Raw genomic sequence first — 17,908 nt, 5'->3', positions numbered from 1 at the left:
CTGGTTCTATTCCCAGCTATTCCACTTCCAATCCAGCTTCCTGCTTATATGCATTGGTACTTTGGTCCTTGCAACCCACATGGGAATCCAGCCAAGAGCTCCCAGGTTCAGTCTGGCCCAGCCCCTTCTGTTTGCTGGCATTTGGGGAGTGACCCAGCAGATGGAAGATCTCTCTCTCTCTCTCTCTCTCCTTTTCAAAGAAATAACTCAGAATAATAAAATGGAAAAACTAATAATAAGAGAAAGATATATTCTATCTGCTGATTCACTCCCTCAGTGCCCACGACAGTCAGTACTGGACCAGGCCCAAACTGGAAGCCTGGAACTCAATCTAAGTCTACCACGTGGGTGACAGGGACCCAACTATTTTGGTAAGTACCTTCCACCTTCCAGGATGCATATTCCCAAGTAACTGGAATTGGAAGCAGAGCTGGCACTCAAACCCAGGTATTCTGATATATGATGCAGGCACCCCAAGCAGTGTCTTAACTGCTATGCCAAACACCTGCACCAGGCTGGGTCATTTGTTCAGAACCTCAGAAAGCTGAAATCAAGGTGTCAGTTGTCATTGCGCTTTCATGTGAATCTTGGAGTCCTCTTCCACATCCACTGGTTATTAAGAAATCAGCTCCTTGAGGCCCTGGGCTCCTAGAGGCTGCCACTATTCCCTGGCATGGGACCCCTTCAAAGACATGACAGTTTACTTCCTCAAAGCTGCAGGAAAGCAACTTTATGGCTTGAAACCTCTCCTTTAAAGGACATTCTGGACTTTCTTCAAAGGGTTCAGTGGATGAAGTCAGACCCACCCAGAATAATCTTTTGGATTAATTCAACATGAAATTATTTGAGACATTCCTTACATCTGCATTTCCCTTTATCTTTATCATGCAACAGCCTAATCACAGCAGTGAGACCCTTCATATTCACAAGTGTTGTGCACATTAAGGGACACGAGATCAGACAGGATGTATACATTGGGGGGGGCGTGGCATTATTCTTGAGGATCATCTTAGAATTATGCCTGCCACAGCTAATTAAAAGGGGGAACTTTCTTTTCTCCTACCCTTTCTTTGCTCATACTAAATGATCCATAAAGGCATTTCTTTATATGATCTATAATGAGAACTGAGATCTTTTGAGCGCTTCTTATGAATGTTTATCTTAACAAAATTAAAACTACTAAGAATTGCTCTGGCCCCACATCACTACTCCCTGGTGACTCAAGCTTCCGAACCTTAGGTCTTCCAATAACAAGTCAAGGGGCAAGTCAAAGAATTTGCATTTGGTGAGGCGAAATTCTCCAGAAGGACCTGCTTTCATACCTCAGGATTCATTTCGGCAAAGAAAAATATAAGAGAGTGCAGTCACAGAAATCACAATTTAGAGAGGAACTGGGGAAGGTGGAGACTTGGGAAAACAGAAAAGTAGTGATATCCACAGGGTAAAGAATCACTGACTTCACAGGGGAATGTTCAGTTTAAGTGCAAGTAAGCCCAAAATTGGCACAATTGGAAGCACATGAGTGGCAAGGAGGTTCAAGTGTTCCTGTCTAATGCTCAAGAATCTATAGCTTCTCAGCCTTTTGGCTAACGTCAAGTGTAGTATCTGTTCTTATCAGTTTAGTGCTCAAGAATCTAAGGACTCTGCTAATACGCCTGAGAAAGCAGTGGAAGATGCTCAAGTCCTTGGGCCCCTGCACCCACGTGGCAGACCTGGAAGAAGCCCCTGGGTCCTGGCTTTGGATCAGCACAGCTCCAGCTGTTGTAGCCAATTGGGGAGTGAACCAGCGGATGGAAGACCTCTCCATAACTCTGCCTTTCAAATAAATAAGTAAATCTTTAAAAAAAAAAAAAAAAGGAGGAGTCTAAAGAAAGGTGCAGATGTTGTGGCACAAAAGGATAAGTTGATTCTTGGGATGCTTACATCATATCTCACGTCAGAATGCTCGTAGTTTTGGCTACTCTGCTTGTAATCCAGCTTCCTGTAATGTGCCTGGGAAGCAGCAGAAGATGGCCCAAGTACTAGGATCCCTGCTACCCTCCTGGGAGAACTGGATGGATTTCCAAGCTCCTGGCTTCAGCCTGGCCCAGCCCTGGCTGCTGCAGCAACTTGAGGAGTGAACCACTTAGATAGAAAATCTCTCTTCCTCTCACTCCACCTTTCAAAAAACAAATCAATAAATCCACATTTTTTTAAAAAAGGATCTGATGCTGGCACTGTGGCACCAGCATCCTAAATGTGTGCAAGTTCAAGTCCCCACGCTCCATCTTCAATCCAGCTCTCTGCTAATGTGTCTGGGAAAGCAACGAGGATGGCCCAAGTGCTTGGGCCCCTGCACCCACATGGAAAATCCAGAAGAAGCTCCTGGCTCCTGGCTTTAGAACATCTGTTGTGAACATTTGGGGAGTAAATCAGTAAATGGAAGATCTCTCTGTGGTGTGTGTGTGTGTGTGTGTGTGTGAGAGAGACTCTGCCTTTCAAATAAATAAATAAATCTTTAAAAATAAAATAAGATTCTAAGTAAAATGTCTGTCTCAGGGGGCTCTTTAACAAATGGGCACCAGGAAAGACAGACAGCTTTCATTATTTCTGGGAGATGTAAGGCTTCCAATATTCATTTGATATGCTATATACTGATGCCGCTTTAGTTTCTGTTGCATTGGACATTGGTACTAACCAAATTAAGCCACTTCAATTCCATCTTGCGCTCTCTCTCTCTCGCTCTCTCTCTCTCTCTCACACACACACACACACACGCGGTACATGAAAACATATGCACATGCACACACACAGGCACAGCCAGAGGAGGTTGTGGAACAGCAGCCTAAAGGGTGGTTAAGATTACATCTAGATTCAGCATAGACCTGAATTATGTTCTAATTTACTAGCTGAGTGACCTCAGTTAATCTAATTTACTTCTCCAAATTTCAGCTTCCCTAACTGTAAAAAGGAAATAAGCAAGCTTATCTCCTAGGGTTGACGTGGGGAATAAATAAGATACCATAGACAGCATCTAACACACTACCTGCCTCATAGTACCTGGATGTTGTTCCTATTTGTGAGCAGGATTACAATTTCATTCTGATTATTATATGAAAGTACCTTTCAGGTGAAACTTAAAAAAGCTCAGAATTTGAGACAAGCAACTTCCTGCCATTTGGAGCAACCCAGGAGAGAGGGCAGGAAATAAAAAAGATGACTTGACATAAACGAAGACCCTTTGTCTTCTTTGCTGCTTCAATAACGTAGGGCCAGTATCCTGACTCTCTGCCTCAACAAAATTGTCTCCATTTAATGACAGAGCACTTGGGTACTTAAGGCATTAGGATCACTGATTGAAGGGTTTGTTCCTATCATCATAAATGTCAAGATCCTGATGATTTTTTTTTTTCGCTGCACAAGCATCTTTTACCTGCCTTATGCCAAGAGGGAAGGCAGCATCTATGACAAGAAAACAGAGCAAAAAGAAAAGAGCAGAAAGACAGAATTTTTTTTCCCAGTCAGTCTCAATTCTAACAAATTTCCTTGCTTTAATTGCAGTTGTGTTTGGTCACTGTAATTCATTTCCTCTGTTGCAATACATAATGAAATGCTCCAAGTCCTCATGGTGAGCTCTGTGGCGGGGAGAGCTGCTCATCACTTCACTTGAGGTCACGCATATTTGTGTCTAATTTCCATGGCAGATATTGCCGAGTCTTTGATAGAGACATTTTTGCAGGGACGAATTTGATAGAGACATCAACGAGACCTGGAGGAAGAACAAAACCTGCATTGACTTTGACGTTTCTCGTGATCCTCATGATCACTGTTGAATCCTTCATGTACACACTTTGCAGAATGACTCACAATCACAATAGTAGACAAAGACATTAAAATATACTGGAGAATATCCTTGTACCAGTGTCCTTTGTTTCAGGATAGGCCACGAAGGGCTGGGAAGAGATAGAGAGCCTCCCTTTCCCTAGAATCCAGGGAGTGTCCCAAAGGAACGTAATGAACTGCAGCTCTCTAGTGAAGGGACAGAATTCCTTCATTTAATTTAATTAATTGAGATTTGCTCTGTCTTCTCACAAGGATATCTCTGCTTTGGACGGTTCCATCAGGAAAATAACTGTTCCTCATGGTCTCCCGGGTCTCTTAGAACCTGAAATTCCGTGACTCTCATTCTAAACACACAGATGAATTCTCATAATGATGAGAAGACCCTCGTAATGGATCTTGTAAGTTTACAACTTCAAAGAAGAGAACAGTTACAGTAGGAGGCAGCCCTCAACCGCGCCAGGTATTTTCCAAAACCAAAAAGGCTGCAGAGAATCTGACTGTATTTTACCAACTTGGAAATGTCTTCTCCTTGCTCCTCAATCCCATCTGCACTACATGAAAATATGTCCACTGTTGGCCTCAAAGGCAAGCAGCCATCCCATTAGTGAAACCTACAAGTCTTTCGTCATCACTTCGCGTGAAAAGCTGCCCTTATTTTTAGCTGCAAGAATGCACTAAAACATCACATCCTGACAAATTGGGCTTTTCATGACACAGCACTGTGTTGGAGCCTCTGGAACATCAGATGGGGGAAGTCCTTTTGGAGCAGCCAGCAATCCTTGAGGTCATCTATAGCCCATCCTCTATTCAAGCAGGCTGCAGCAAGCTGGCCAATGAAAAAGTGGTCCAAAGAGTCACAGAATATCACCTTATCTAGTCTGACTCCACTTTTCATGCAGCTGGGGAAAATGAAGAACAGAGAAGGAAAGTGGCATAGTTAAGGTCACACAGCAAGTTAGAGGAAGAACGCTATCAAGGCTAAGTAGCAAGGCAGCAGCTTACATTTATCAAGCACTTGGCCACATGCTCATCCTGTCTTAGATGCTTGCCATCTACTTTCTCATAGTTTCAACTTAAAAATGTATATCACAGGCAAGCATCTAGTCTAGTGGTTAAGACTCCTACATCCCACATGGGAATATTTGGTTTTGATACCCAGCTCTGGGGCTTGATTCCAGCTTTCTGCTAATGATGACCCTGGGAGGCAGGGGTCAAATAACTGAGTTCCTGCCACCCACAGGGGAGATCCGGTTTGTGTTCTGGCTTCCAGCTTCAGCATGGCTGACCTGAGTTATTATAGGCAGCTGGAGAGTGAATCATCAATTGGGAGCTCTCTCTCCCCAGCTCACTCTCTGCCTGCCTGCCTCTCAAATAAATAAAAGATAACATAACATAATGTAGCAACATAATATAAAAAAGCACAACATGAGGGGTGGCACAGTGGGTTAAGCTGTGACTTGCAATACCAGGATCCCATATAAGAGCACTGGTTCAAGTCCTGGCTGCTCCACTTCGTTCGATGCAGCTTCCTATTAATGTGCCTGGGAAAGCAGTAGAAGACGGCCCAAGTACTTAAGTCCCAGCAACACACACAGGATACTGGATGGAGGCCCTGGCTCCTGACTTTGGCCTGGTCCAGCCTGTTGCAGCCACATGAGGAGTGAACCAGTGGATGGAAGATCATTCTATCTGCCTCTCCCTCTGTCTCTGTCACTCTGCCTTTCAAATAAATAAATAAATAAATTTTTAATAACATAACTAAGCATTGCACATCAGTTCAGCTTCTCTCTGAAGAGTTGGAGGGGCCATCGCTGCCCAGACTTAGTGTACCTCTATGAATACGGCTGACATATTTCTTGTGTTTCTTAACAGCCTCATTACAGGGCAAACAAAACTAAAGAGTGTTTCCCCATTAACACCAGTGAGATCACTCTTCCCTCAGTCTGAACTCTTGCAATTACCTGAATTTAAGTGAAAAAATTACACTTATTTTGCTCAAATATAATCCATTAATTTCAACCAATAGATCCAGTTTATAAAACATTTTATAATGTTATAATACAACTTAAAAGCTATGCATTTCAGATTTTTTGCATAGTAAGTTTACAAAGCTTATTTTATATATTTTCTACTTCCTTTTTAAATTTTTTTATTTATTTTCATTTTATTTGAAAAGCAGATAAACACAGACAGAGAAAGATCTTCTATCTGCTGGTTCACTAGGCAAATGTCTGCAACAGCCCGGGCTGAGCCAGGTCAAAACCAGAAGACCAGAACTCAATCTGGGTCTTCCACATCAGTGAAAGAGGCTCATGTTCTTGAGCCATCACATGCTGCCTCACAGGGTGTGCATTAGCAGGAAGTTGAATAGGAAGTGGAGTAGCCAGGACTTGAACCAGGCACTCAAAATAGGATATGGGTGCCTTCAAATGGCAATTTAAAAAGTATGCCAAATACCTGCCCCGTATTTCCAATTCTTGATACATATTTGTACAAAATATGGTAAAGAACAAAAGCCCTATGATACTCCAGTAAATACCTTTATCCAAAAATGAACATTCTGTACAGAAGGGTAATTAATATCTTCTTTTGATGATTTATTTTTAATTTATTTGAAAGTCAGAGTTATACAGAGAGAGAAGGAGAGGCAGAGAGAGAGAGAAGTCTTCTATCCACTGGTTCACTCCCCAGATGGCCACAACGGCCGGACCTGCACCAATCCGAAACCAGGAGCCAGGAGCTTCTTTTGGGTCTCCCACATGGGTGCAGGGAGCAAGGATTTGGGCCATCTTCTACTGCTTTCCCAGGCCATAGCAGAGAGCTGGATCAGAAGTGGAGCAGCCAGGTCTTGAACTCGTGGCTTTACCTGCTACGCCACATCACTGGCCCCAGTAATTAATATCTTATGTTCAGAATTACAGGTTAGAGATTCATAGATTGCAATGTGCTTTCACTCATATATTCCAATTTAAACTTCACATCTTGCCCATGGATGGTCCAATTCTATAGATAGGTAAACAAAAGCTCAAGAAGTTAAGGACAAGCACTATTTCTTAAGGTGGTGAGACAACACTTAGAGGAAAGAGAAGGTAAAGAACAAAGATATGCAAAGAGGATAGAGGTGTGTAAGAGCAAAAGATGGCCTTCGGTGCAATTTAACAAGTAAAGATCAGAAAACATAAGGACAATTGCAGCGTCAAACCCTCAGGTGAAAGGAGTTGGTTGGAGAGATAGGTCATTTCCTTTTGCTAGCCAGCAGGGGGCACAGATCATTCACAAATCAATTTCCTCATCTGTAAAATGGGGTTACGGGCTAGATTTGTAAGCTTCTTTCTAAGACTAGATGAGATAATGTATGTAAAGCACTTGGGACATGCTTGGCTTCTGGTAAATTTTCAGAAAAAAAAAAAAAAACTGCCCAGCTTTCTGTTCATCTTCCACTTCCACTTCAACTTTCAGCTCATGTGCACTCTTGGAAGCAGCAGGTGATGGCTCAAATACTTGGGCCCCTGCCACCGAGGTGGGAGACCTGGATGGAGTTTCTGGCTCTTGGCTTCAGCCTGGCTCAGCCCTGGCTGTTGCAGGCCTTTGTGAAATGAACCGGTGAATTGAGGGTCTATCTCTGTGTTTCCTTTGAAATAAATAAACTTTAAAAATAAATACTTGTTAAAGAAATCATTCTGTGCTTGTAAAAATGGTGCCCTGAATATTCTTTCCTTCTCTTTTGTTTGGACTATTTTGCTTTCTGCAAACTTTTTTCTTTAGCCTTCCTGTAAAAGGACCTCTATGGAAGTTAATATCTAGAATAAGATTTGCTCTGGAGAGAACCTCCACTTTGACTATGACCTTGTCTAAACAAGATAAGAGTCGGAGAACTCAAGGGGCTTCCATAGCCTTGGAAACTCATGACTGGAGCATAGGGGGATTGCTGATGCCATAGACAGGAGTGTCAATTGGTAAAGTCAACAACAGGAGTCACTGTGCACTTACTCCTCATGTAGGATCTCTGTCCTTAATGTGCTGTGCATTGAGATTTAATGCTATAACGAGTACTCAAACAATATATTTCACTTTGTGTTTCTATGGGGGTGCAAACTGTTTAAATCTTTACTTAATGCATACTAAACTGATCCTCTGTAAAAAAAAAAAAAAAAAAGAAAGAAAAGAAAAGAAAAGAAAAGAAACTATCAACTCCCAACTTGACTCTCACTGGGATTAAACATGACAATAGGTCTGATCTGATTTCATCATCATTTAAAAAAATCATCTATTATTTTTCACTTTATGTTTCTGTGTGGGAGCAAACTGTTGAAATCCTTACTTAAGGTATACTAAGCTGATCTTCTGTATATTAAGATAATCGAAAATGAATCTTGATGTGAATGGAAGGGGAGAGGGAGTGGGAAAGGGGAGGGTTGTGGGTGGGAGGGACGGTATGGGGGGGAAACCATAGTAATCCATTATTCGTACTTTGGAAACTTATATTCATTAAATAAAAGTTAAAAAAAAAAAAGATTTGCTTTCAGGATATGAAGTAGGAAAGTCTTGGGTCTGTTAAGTCAGTACATTAAGTATAAAGTCTGAACATAGGGGCCTGTGCTGTGGCATAGCAGGTAAATCTGCTGCATGCAGCACCAGAATCCATATGGGCATTGGTTTGAGTCCTAGCTGCTCCACTCCCAATTGATCCAGCACCCTGCTAATGTGCCTGGGAAAGCAGCAGATGACAGCCCATGTACTTGGGCCCCTGCACCCACGTGAGAAACTCGAAAGAAGCTCCTCCTGGCTCCTGGATTCAGATTGGCACATCTCTGGCCATTGCAGCCATTTGGGGAGTGAACCAGTGGATGGAAGCTCTCTGTCTCTGTCTCTCCCTCTGTCTCTCTGTAGTTCTGCCTTTCAAATAAATAAATAAATCTTTAAGAAAAGAAGTCTGAACATAACAAGGTATCATTAGAAGCTTTGTACAGTGAGAATGCTTTCATTTGGGGATTACAAGAAGGTAGGGAGCTATGTTCTCACTCCCTTCTCAAGTTATTAATAACTGAATGAAAAGATGAAAGGAAATGAAGACCCCTATGGAGACTTGAAGTCTAGAGTCAATTATTTTTATTTTTATTATTATTTGAAAGGCTGAGTTACAGGACAGAGGGAGAGAGAGAGAGAGAGAGAGAGAGAGAGAGAAATCTTAATCTGCTGATTCACTCCTCAGATGGTCACAACCAGGTAAAAACCAAGAGTTTGGAACTCCATCCAGGTTTCCCATGTTGATGGCAGGGGCCTAAATACTTGGTCCATCTTCCACTGCTTCCCAGGCTCATTAGCAAGGATCTGAATCAAAAGCAGAGCAGCCAAGACTCAACTGATGCTCCTCTTGGAGGCTGGCATTGCAAGCAGCAGCTTAACTCATTGCACCACAATGCTGGCCCCTAGAATCAGTTGTTTATAATGAAATTCGGTGACAGGAAATGCAGATATGCTGCAGGGTAATTACAATCCCTCATTACCCCTGCCCTCAAATATGTCTTCCAGACGCCTCTTTTAGATTCAATTGGATCCTGGTGTTAAATGCCAATGTGCCACCTATTAGAGAGTAATCTCCATGAGAGCTGACACCATGTCTGTCTTAGTTATCTTGGTGTCCCTGGTGTAGCACAGTCCTTGGTACTTGTATGTCTTTGCTGTAACCCAACTGTGTATGTGTCACCATCATTTATTGCCACAAACAATTCCATTCTACTTCAGCACAGTTATTCACTGGACATTTATAAGTTTCTTCCTATGTTCCTGACACTGTACATTAAATATTTGTTATATAAATATGGGATGAATAAATTTTGAGAAACTTATGAGCATCCATTCACAAATAGAATCAAAATGCATTCATTTATAAGCTTAGCTGACTTAAAGGGAAGGAATAGACAAATGGAGATGTATCACAGTACCCAGGGACTGAGGGAAAGGAGACTTAAGTGACACACCCTGGTAAGCCAGAAGAAGAGAGGCACTGGCCCAGAGGCAGGTCCTTTTGTAGCACCTTATTATTGTCACCATGAGCAGAGTAACACACATCCTGTCATGCTAGTATTCATTTGACAACTCACTGAACTGCTCTGGCTAGGTGCCTTAATCCCTGTACTCAATGATAGTAAATGGCTGAGAAGTGCAATGGAAGGGGTATGGGCTTTGTGTCAGCTTCCAAGTACTGTTAGTTGGGAGATCCCAGGCAAGTGGTCCGCCTCTCTGAGCCCCGATAGAATGGGATGAGTACATCTCTGACAGCGAGTTATTTTGCAGTTTTAGAACCCTCTCTTGCAAAATGCCTACACTTAATAGGTATTCATAATTTGTAATTATAGTTACTATTGACCTTAGGACCTTAAAACCTTATAGCCCAGCTGGTATAGAGTTAGGAAAAGGTGAAAGACACTGGGATGATTACCTCTATTGCAAGGCAGACTCAAATGCATGCTGCATTGACATGAGGCTACAAGGTTTGCAGAACCAGAGGAAAATATGAAAACACTTCAGAAAGCTCATGGAAACATGAAATTTTAAAAAAAGTGTAAGATTTTGGCACAGCAGCTAAGTCACTGCTTAGGATGCTCACATCCCATATTGGACTGCCTGGTTCCAGTCCCTGTTCCTCTAATTCCAATGTAGCTTCTTGCTGATGTACATCCTGGGGGGCAGCAGCTATGGTTTAAGTATTTGGGCCCTTACCCCACATGTGGGAGACTTAGATTGAGTTCCTGGCCCCAAAATTTGGCTTGATCCAATTCTGGCTGTTACAGGCATTTGGCGAATGAACCAGTCACAGATGGAGGTTATCTCCCTTTCTGCCTGGCTGGCTCTCTATCTCTGCCTTTCAAATAAAATGAAAATTAATTAACTGATTAAAATACATGTATAAATTTAAGTTTATTTTGGTTCAAAAATATTTGCAATCCATGCAATTTTTCATAATATGCATTTTCCATGAGCTCCAAGTACTTGTTGCAGTTGAGGATGGCCTCCCAGACAATGTGGCATTTCAAATTGGGTTCTGAGAGAATGAGATACCTATAGGTAGAGAAGGGGTAGAGTATATGGCTGTGTACTCTCTTGCACTGTGTCCTGTAGCAGACACAGAATGGAATTAGGGTGATAAAGAAAAGGAGAGAGACACAGTTAAGATTATGTCTGTATAACAGCAAACATACATTCTGGCAGAGAATAAATGGATCATGAATCACTTGTTATATCCAGACCCAGGCAAAGAGAATAAAAAAGAATTGGAGCTGAGTATCGGGATAAATCATTTTACTAGAAAGATGGTTTTGATTGTAAGACAATCTCCCAAGGAAAGGGGGGAAAAATCCTTTGCTGGTACTTTCCATTAGCTAGGAAATATCTTGGAGACATTTGAATCTTTTGATTGCCCAATTGAATGAAAACTCTTAAAACAAGAATGAAGAACACATTCCCTTGGAAATTGTCCTCTGGCAGTCTAGACAGTAGCCCTACCCATACACATTATGGCATTCTGTGCAACAAACATAATCTCCATCTTGCTGCCCAATTGGACTTTTTACTGTTATCTTCTCTTATATACTCAGTTTTATGGCTATGCATTGCCTGATGAGATTTCAGGAATATTCTTTGTGTTTTTTTTTTTTTTTTTTTTTTTGACAGGCAGAGTGGACAGTGAGAGAGAGAGACAGAGAGAAAGGTCTTCCTTTTGCTGTTGGTTCACCCTCCAATGGCCGCCGCTGCCGGCGCGCTGCTGCCAGCGCAGCACGCTGATCCGATGGCAGGAGCCAGGTATTTATCCTGGTCTCCCATGGGGTGCAGGGCCCAAGTACTTGGGCCATCCTCCACTGCACTCCCTGGCCACAGCAGAGAGCTGGCCTGGAAGAGGGGCAACCAGGACAGAATCCGGCGCCCCAAGGCAAGGCGGAGGATTAGCCTAGTGAGCCGCGGCGCCGGCCAGGAATATTCTTATCTGCCCTTCTCAGAATTCAGACACATAGTCCCCAAGCTTGCTTTCTTCCTTCTGTCGTCTCCCCAATCCTTCCAAGCCTTTGATGTTAGGTGACAAATTTGAGTGAAAACAGGACCCAATGCTTTGGCATTGTTCTCAGGGTTGTTGATTTTAGCTCCTGAGTTTGTATTTATCCAGTGGACAAAGAAGAGCATTAATTTTTGGCTCTTCCACAATATGTAGCAACAGGTTTCCCTCTAAGACCAAGGGAAGAGGGACATACAGGATTTGAGCAAATTCCCAAGAGGCAGCAGCCAAAAGTCACAGAATATGACCAAACACAAGAAGAAAGATTGCTTTCTTTGGTTAGGATTGGATCATGCAAAAGGGCTTCATAACAGCCTTGAATCTATCCACGTTCTTCCTTGGGCACATTACCAGCCTGTGAGCATCGGAGAGAAACCCAGTTCCAGGCCATCTTGAAAAAATAGCAATGCTGTGTCCCACAGCCTTTCGTTAGTGGCTGCTGGGCGGGCCCATGAGGGTGCCTGAACATTCCAGGAGTGGATTTCATTGGCAAGTCGGAGAGCATGGCTTGGAGGCAGGGGACAGAGCATGACATGTCAGTTTTGAGACACCATCTTTTAACCTCTTCTCCTTCTTTTCCAGAGGGCTGACTGTACTTTTAATTAAGTGTGAAAACTTGTCTCATGGGAGCTTGTTAAAAATGCAGAATCACAGGTCCCCCCTTTAACAAGATCCCCAGGTGCTTTGCACGCACAGTAAAGTTTGAGAAACACTACTTTAAGCCTTTGGACCTGTTTTCTCTTCCTGTTAAATGGGGTTCGTGACACCAGCCTATCTGTGACATTGCTGTGGATAGTCAATAAGATAACGTGGGGCAGCAGTTCGCTAGAGCTGTTTATTAAGCTTTCAGGAGTTTGGCCAGCCAGCTGTGAAGCTGTTGGTAGTTGGTAGCTGGGCTATGATGGGAGTATTTGTAGGCAGAAAAATCTGCAAAGCCTGTACACCAGGGCTTGCCATTTATTTTTCAGAGATCTAGTTCACTTGCACTCCACTCTAAGGGACATTTGCTGGTGATACCCAAAACCCCAGGTCTGGGGAATCTGCCATGTCCAGCACAGGAAGGATTGTCGCAGGTCCCTGTGGATATTCAGAAACAGGGTCAACAGCTTGATTTTGGACCTAAGCTCTGGATAGCACAACAAGGGAGGTAAGGGCACCAAAAGAGATAAACTTCCCAGAACCAACCAGAGCTTCTCCTTTTGGGCTCTCTTTGCTTTCTTGGAGCCTGCACTTAACAGCTGGAGCTCATTACTGACTCCCTTCATAACCAGTTAGTGGCTCATAGGCCTCGTGTTCTTACATCACAGAAGGTCTGCATTTTGGTAGCAAAGGAGTTCACGCCCAGCACAGTGCCACTGGACCCTGTCAGAGGAACCTTTGAAAACAAGTTTTCAAATCACTAAGTAAATAAAAATGAAAAACAAACCTCAAGAGAAGAGACAATCTGCTTACTGGCTAGCTTACTTAATGCAGACTGCGTGTTACCGGGACATTAAGATCACGCCTAAAGGAAAAAAGCACGTTAGACATCCAGCTCTCTGGTTCACATAGGACAAAGATGGAGAACATTGCACACGTCAACATCTTTGCAAAAGGGGGAGGATGTGTCTCTCAGAGGCACCATAAGTACTTTGTGATCCAGAGGTTGCTATGGCGGCTGCTTTTGTGTTGAATAACAAAGTACTACATAAACTTCGGCAAATCTGCATAAATGATGTCTGGCCTATGGCTCCATGGCTCTTGCAGTTTACACACTCTGGTCCATAATTGAAGAAATATGCGTGGGTGCAGAGCAATGGGGCACGGACATCTGTTGAACCAGCGAGGTGCTTCCCAGATAGTTTCAAGTGGGCTATTTAATCCCTCTGGCAAAACAGCCATTGAATGCCGCGGCACTTTTACTGAATTATTTTGCAAGCTTTTCAGGACTAAGACTACGACGAGGAGCACTTCATATATTTTAGATAACATAAAGTATTCCCAAGTGAACATGTTTCCATTTTGGTACACGGAAATATAATACTGTTCTTTCCCTCACATCCAGGCCACATTTGTGACAAAACAATGTTTCTGCAGAAAATAAAAGCCCTGAAACCTACTACTATATTGTTTCTCTGGCTTTAATCTCTTGCCTCTATGACTCACGACATTCCATGGAATCCAGAATCATATTATATCACAGCCCAACTCCCTTCTGTCTGAGAACCTATTGTGGTACTCTGGAAATAATGCGCTATTGTCCATCCCAAGCATCTCTCCACTTCTGACTGCTCGCCCTACCCCATTTAATGTCACTTTTTTTGACAGGCAGAGTTAGACAGTGAGAGAGAGAGAGAGACAGAGAGAAAGGTCTTCCTTTTCTGTTGGTTCACCCCCCAAATGGCTACCATGGCCGGCACGCTGTGGCCGGCGCGCTGCACCGATCCGAAGCCAGAAGCCAGGTGCTTCCTCCTGGTCTCTCCCATGAGGGTGCAGGGCCCAAGCACTTAGGCCATCCTCCACTGCCTTCCCGGGCCACAGCAGAGAGCTGGACTGGAAGAGGAGCAACTGGGACAGAATCCGGCGCCCCAACCGGGACTAGAACCCCGGATGCCGGAGCAGCAGGTGGAGGATTAGCCAAGCGAGCCCTGGCGCCGGCCCATGTCATTGCTTTTCATAAAGAAGTTGAATGCAATGTCTATTTGCAGCTAGCTCACAGCCTTGGCAAAAGGGGTTTCAAATGTTCCTCAAACACACGCAAGTACTTGAAAATGTTAATGAAAATTTTCAATTAAAAGATAAGCTAATTTGGGAGCAAAACATTTTGAAATCTATGCAGGTTTTTTTTGTAGTATCCATTTTCCATGAACCTTTTGAAGACACCACAAATTTCATACAACATTGGCTCTTTGCTTTATCTTTGTGGGTGACCATGGTATAATATTTTCCCAGAAGCAAGATAACTACATTCCAGCTTTCCCAGAGCAACATTGTGTTTATTCTTCATTTTTGTCCTGATGTCCAAGATAATACCTAAGCCATGTACCTTTCTCTCCATCCTGAAGATGCAGACAGCTGACAATCCACACAAAGGCAACCTCCAGCTGGGAAAGCCACTCTCATCTCAGAGGTGCGAGGAGTGGGGCAATGAGTCATGACTGCTTACAAATGGCAAATGCAGGTGTCTGCACTTCCAAACGATATGAAAGAATCTTCCTAATGTTACTGGGCCTGAACTCCAGCTCTGTACCAAGTGCCACAGGCAAGTGAATGCACGTTTCTGATTTTCCTTTTGTATTCTTTCAGACAGCCAACTTTCACAGAGGGTAGCCACATGATTGGAGCCTGCGCTTTTGCTTGGCTGTGAGCCATCAGCACTAACACATGTCTAAGGACTCACAGCTGCCTCACTTGTGGATTCCCAGCACCTCCACTGCAGATGTGGGCTTTTCAAGCAATGTGATGTCTATGAAGCTTCTGAGAGAGAGACATTGAAATAGAAAGAGAGAGAGAGAGAGAGAGAGAGAGAGAGATTGAATGGGCTCAAGCTCCAACAAATGACCACTCACAGGTAGAAGGATATCCTGGAAGCAGGCCAGACTAACCTCCATACTGCAAAATATTAGGTAGGTTCTCCAGGGTAGCAGGAGAAAGCAATCGGCCCTAGAACTAATCACTGCCTACCCTCAGCAAAGCTAGAGAAAGAACTGAACCTATTTACTTGCCTTGGAGACTAGATTAATCTACTGGAAGTTTCTAATGACAAGTAAATGATAACGAAGGGTGGGCCTTGCTCCTTATCTGAAGGTCGTGGAGACATCTCTGGGCTGGGTGGTCAGTGCACGTTCCAGTGTATACAGCAAAGGAGATCAGAGGTCTAGTTCTACTAGTAGCATGCCATTGACATGCTGGCTAACCTTTGGCATATCACTTGCTTTCTGTAACTCACTTTTCCCATCTCTGCCTGGAGGAAGTTGAATGAGAGAGCCTCCAAGAGGCCATTTCCATTCTGACACACTGGCTTTATAGTTAGGCTGCCCAGACGGTCATGGGAAGGTTCTGTCTCTTTCTGCTACATTCCCACCCCCAATCCATTTAGTTATCATATAAGAAAAGTCCCCACAATAGCCTGATGGCAGCAAGAACTAACAAGCTCAGCCCACACAGCAAGAACATTTGCCACTGAATGGTATTTTCTCAAATAATTTCCAGACACATCTGCACAGCACCTAAGACAGAAATCAACAAGAAAACTTATGAACTTTATGGGTGGTCTTCTCAAGATGTTCAATCACATCCAGGATATAAAATCACCAGGTCTATCCCCACTCCAGCCCCCTGAAAGTCACAGCATCCCTTTAACACCAGGCCCTGTCTTGGTTGCAGTCATCCACCAGTCTAGAGTCTTGTGCCACCACATACCTTAAAATCAGCTTAGCTTTCTTCTTATACCTCAGAACTCCTTGATCTCAGGTTAGGGGATGAATTCTCTGCCAGAGTTGCCTCTGAAACAAACAGCTGTGTTGAACCCGCCTTTGTGCTATGGTACCAGAAGATGTACTGACCATCCAGGCTGAAGATGCTACCATGATATTTTGGATAAGATGCAAAAATCTGAAGTTCAGTTGTAGCTGTATCACTAACATGCTAACTAACATTTCACAGGCCACTTTCACTTTCTGGGACTCAGTTTCCCCATCTCTACAATAAAGTCATTGAATGAGATGAGCTCAAAGGCCACGTCCAGTTCTGATTGAGTGATTTTGTGTTAGAAACAGGGGCATGAGTCCTGGTCAAGAATTAAGGAGGCTCAGGTTCTACTTCTAGCTTTACCACATGTTAGCTGTGGTTTTTCGACTTGTTCCCGTAATAAAGCATCTCAAAGTCACAGAGACCTTTGGAGAGCATCATAAAAGAGTGGCACAATTTTTACCAGCAAAATCTTTTTGTTTTTATTAGAGGTGTGCATGGCTCTGATTTGAAAGACAATAATAATCTATTGATGAAATAATTCCAAGAAATTATATAATAATTTTTCTGTTCTACTCATTTGTTAGTTCCTTGCTGATTTTTTCATCTACAATCCATCATCAATACAAGGCTTTACATGATCCTTTTCTTATTACTGCCCCTGTGTGTCCCAGTCCATTACCACTGTTTCACTCATTCACCCTGTCAATCACTTTGGCTTCCTTTGAGTTTCTTTCTTTTTCTTTTAAAGATTTATTTATTTGAAAGGCAGAGTTACAGAGAGGGAAAGACAGAAAAAGAGAGATCTCTTTCATGTGCTTCTCACTCCTGAGTCAGCTGCAACAGTCAGGGCTGGGCCAGGCTGAAGCCAGGAGCCAGGAATTCCATCCTGGACTCCCACGTGGCTGGCAGGGGCTCACACACTTGGGCCATCTTCTACTATCTTCCCAGGTACTTTACAGGAAGCTGTATAGGAAGTGGAGTTTCTGGAACAATCCTAGCATGCTCCCTCCTCAGGCCCTTTACATTTGCTATTCCTTGGTATTATTCTCCCTTTTACTTCTCTCAGATTAAATGTCATGTTCTCTAAGTAGGGTTATTCCTGATTTCCCCACCAAATATTCCAAATCTCATCTACACTTCTTATCACCAGTGGCCACTTGCTTACTTTCTTTTTTCCTTAGCCTTCATCACTGACATCCCATATATATTTTACCCATTTATCTTAGGTATTGTTTCTTTCCCCCACTAGAATGGACATTCCATGAGATCAGGGATTTTTGGTTTTCCATTTGCTTTTTTTCACTCCTGTTGCCCAGTGTCAAAAATTGTGCCATGGGGTCAGCACTGTGGCGCAGCAGGTTAACGCCCCGGCCTAAAGCGCCAGCATCCCATATGGGTGCCGGTTCGAGACCCGGCTGCTCCACTTCCGATCCAGCTCTCTGCTATGGCCTGGGAAAGCAGTAGAAGATGGCCTAAGTCCTTGGGCCCTGCACCCGCGTGGGAGACCTGGAAGAAGCTCCTGGCTCCTGGCTTTGGATCTGCGCTGCTCCAGCCGTTGCGGCCATCTGAGGAGTGAACCAGCGG

The 17,908-nt window shown here is 43.4% G+C and overlaps 1 pseudogene; it reads left to right on the top strand.

Moving 5' to 3' along the window:
* Positions 1 to 1,566: 1,566 nt before the first annotated feature.
* LOC127487120 (U2 spliceosomal RNA) lies at positions 1,567 to 1,687 on the top strand (annotated as a pseudogene).
* Positions 1,688 to 17,908: the final 16,221 nt, after the last annotated feature.

The sequence above is a fragment of the Oryctolagus cuniculus genome, chromosome X, assembly GCF_964237555.1.
Source record: "Oryctolagus cuniculus chromosome X, mOryCun1.1, whole genome shotgun sequence".
NCBI classification, from domain to species: domain Eukaryota; kingdom Metazoa; phylum Chordata; class Mammalia; order Lagomorpha; family Leporidae; genus Oryctolagus; species Oryctolagus cuniculus.
This window is presented reverse-complemented; position numbering and strand designations above follow the sequence as displayed.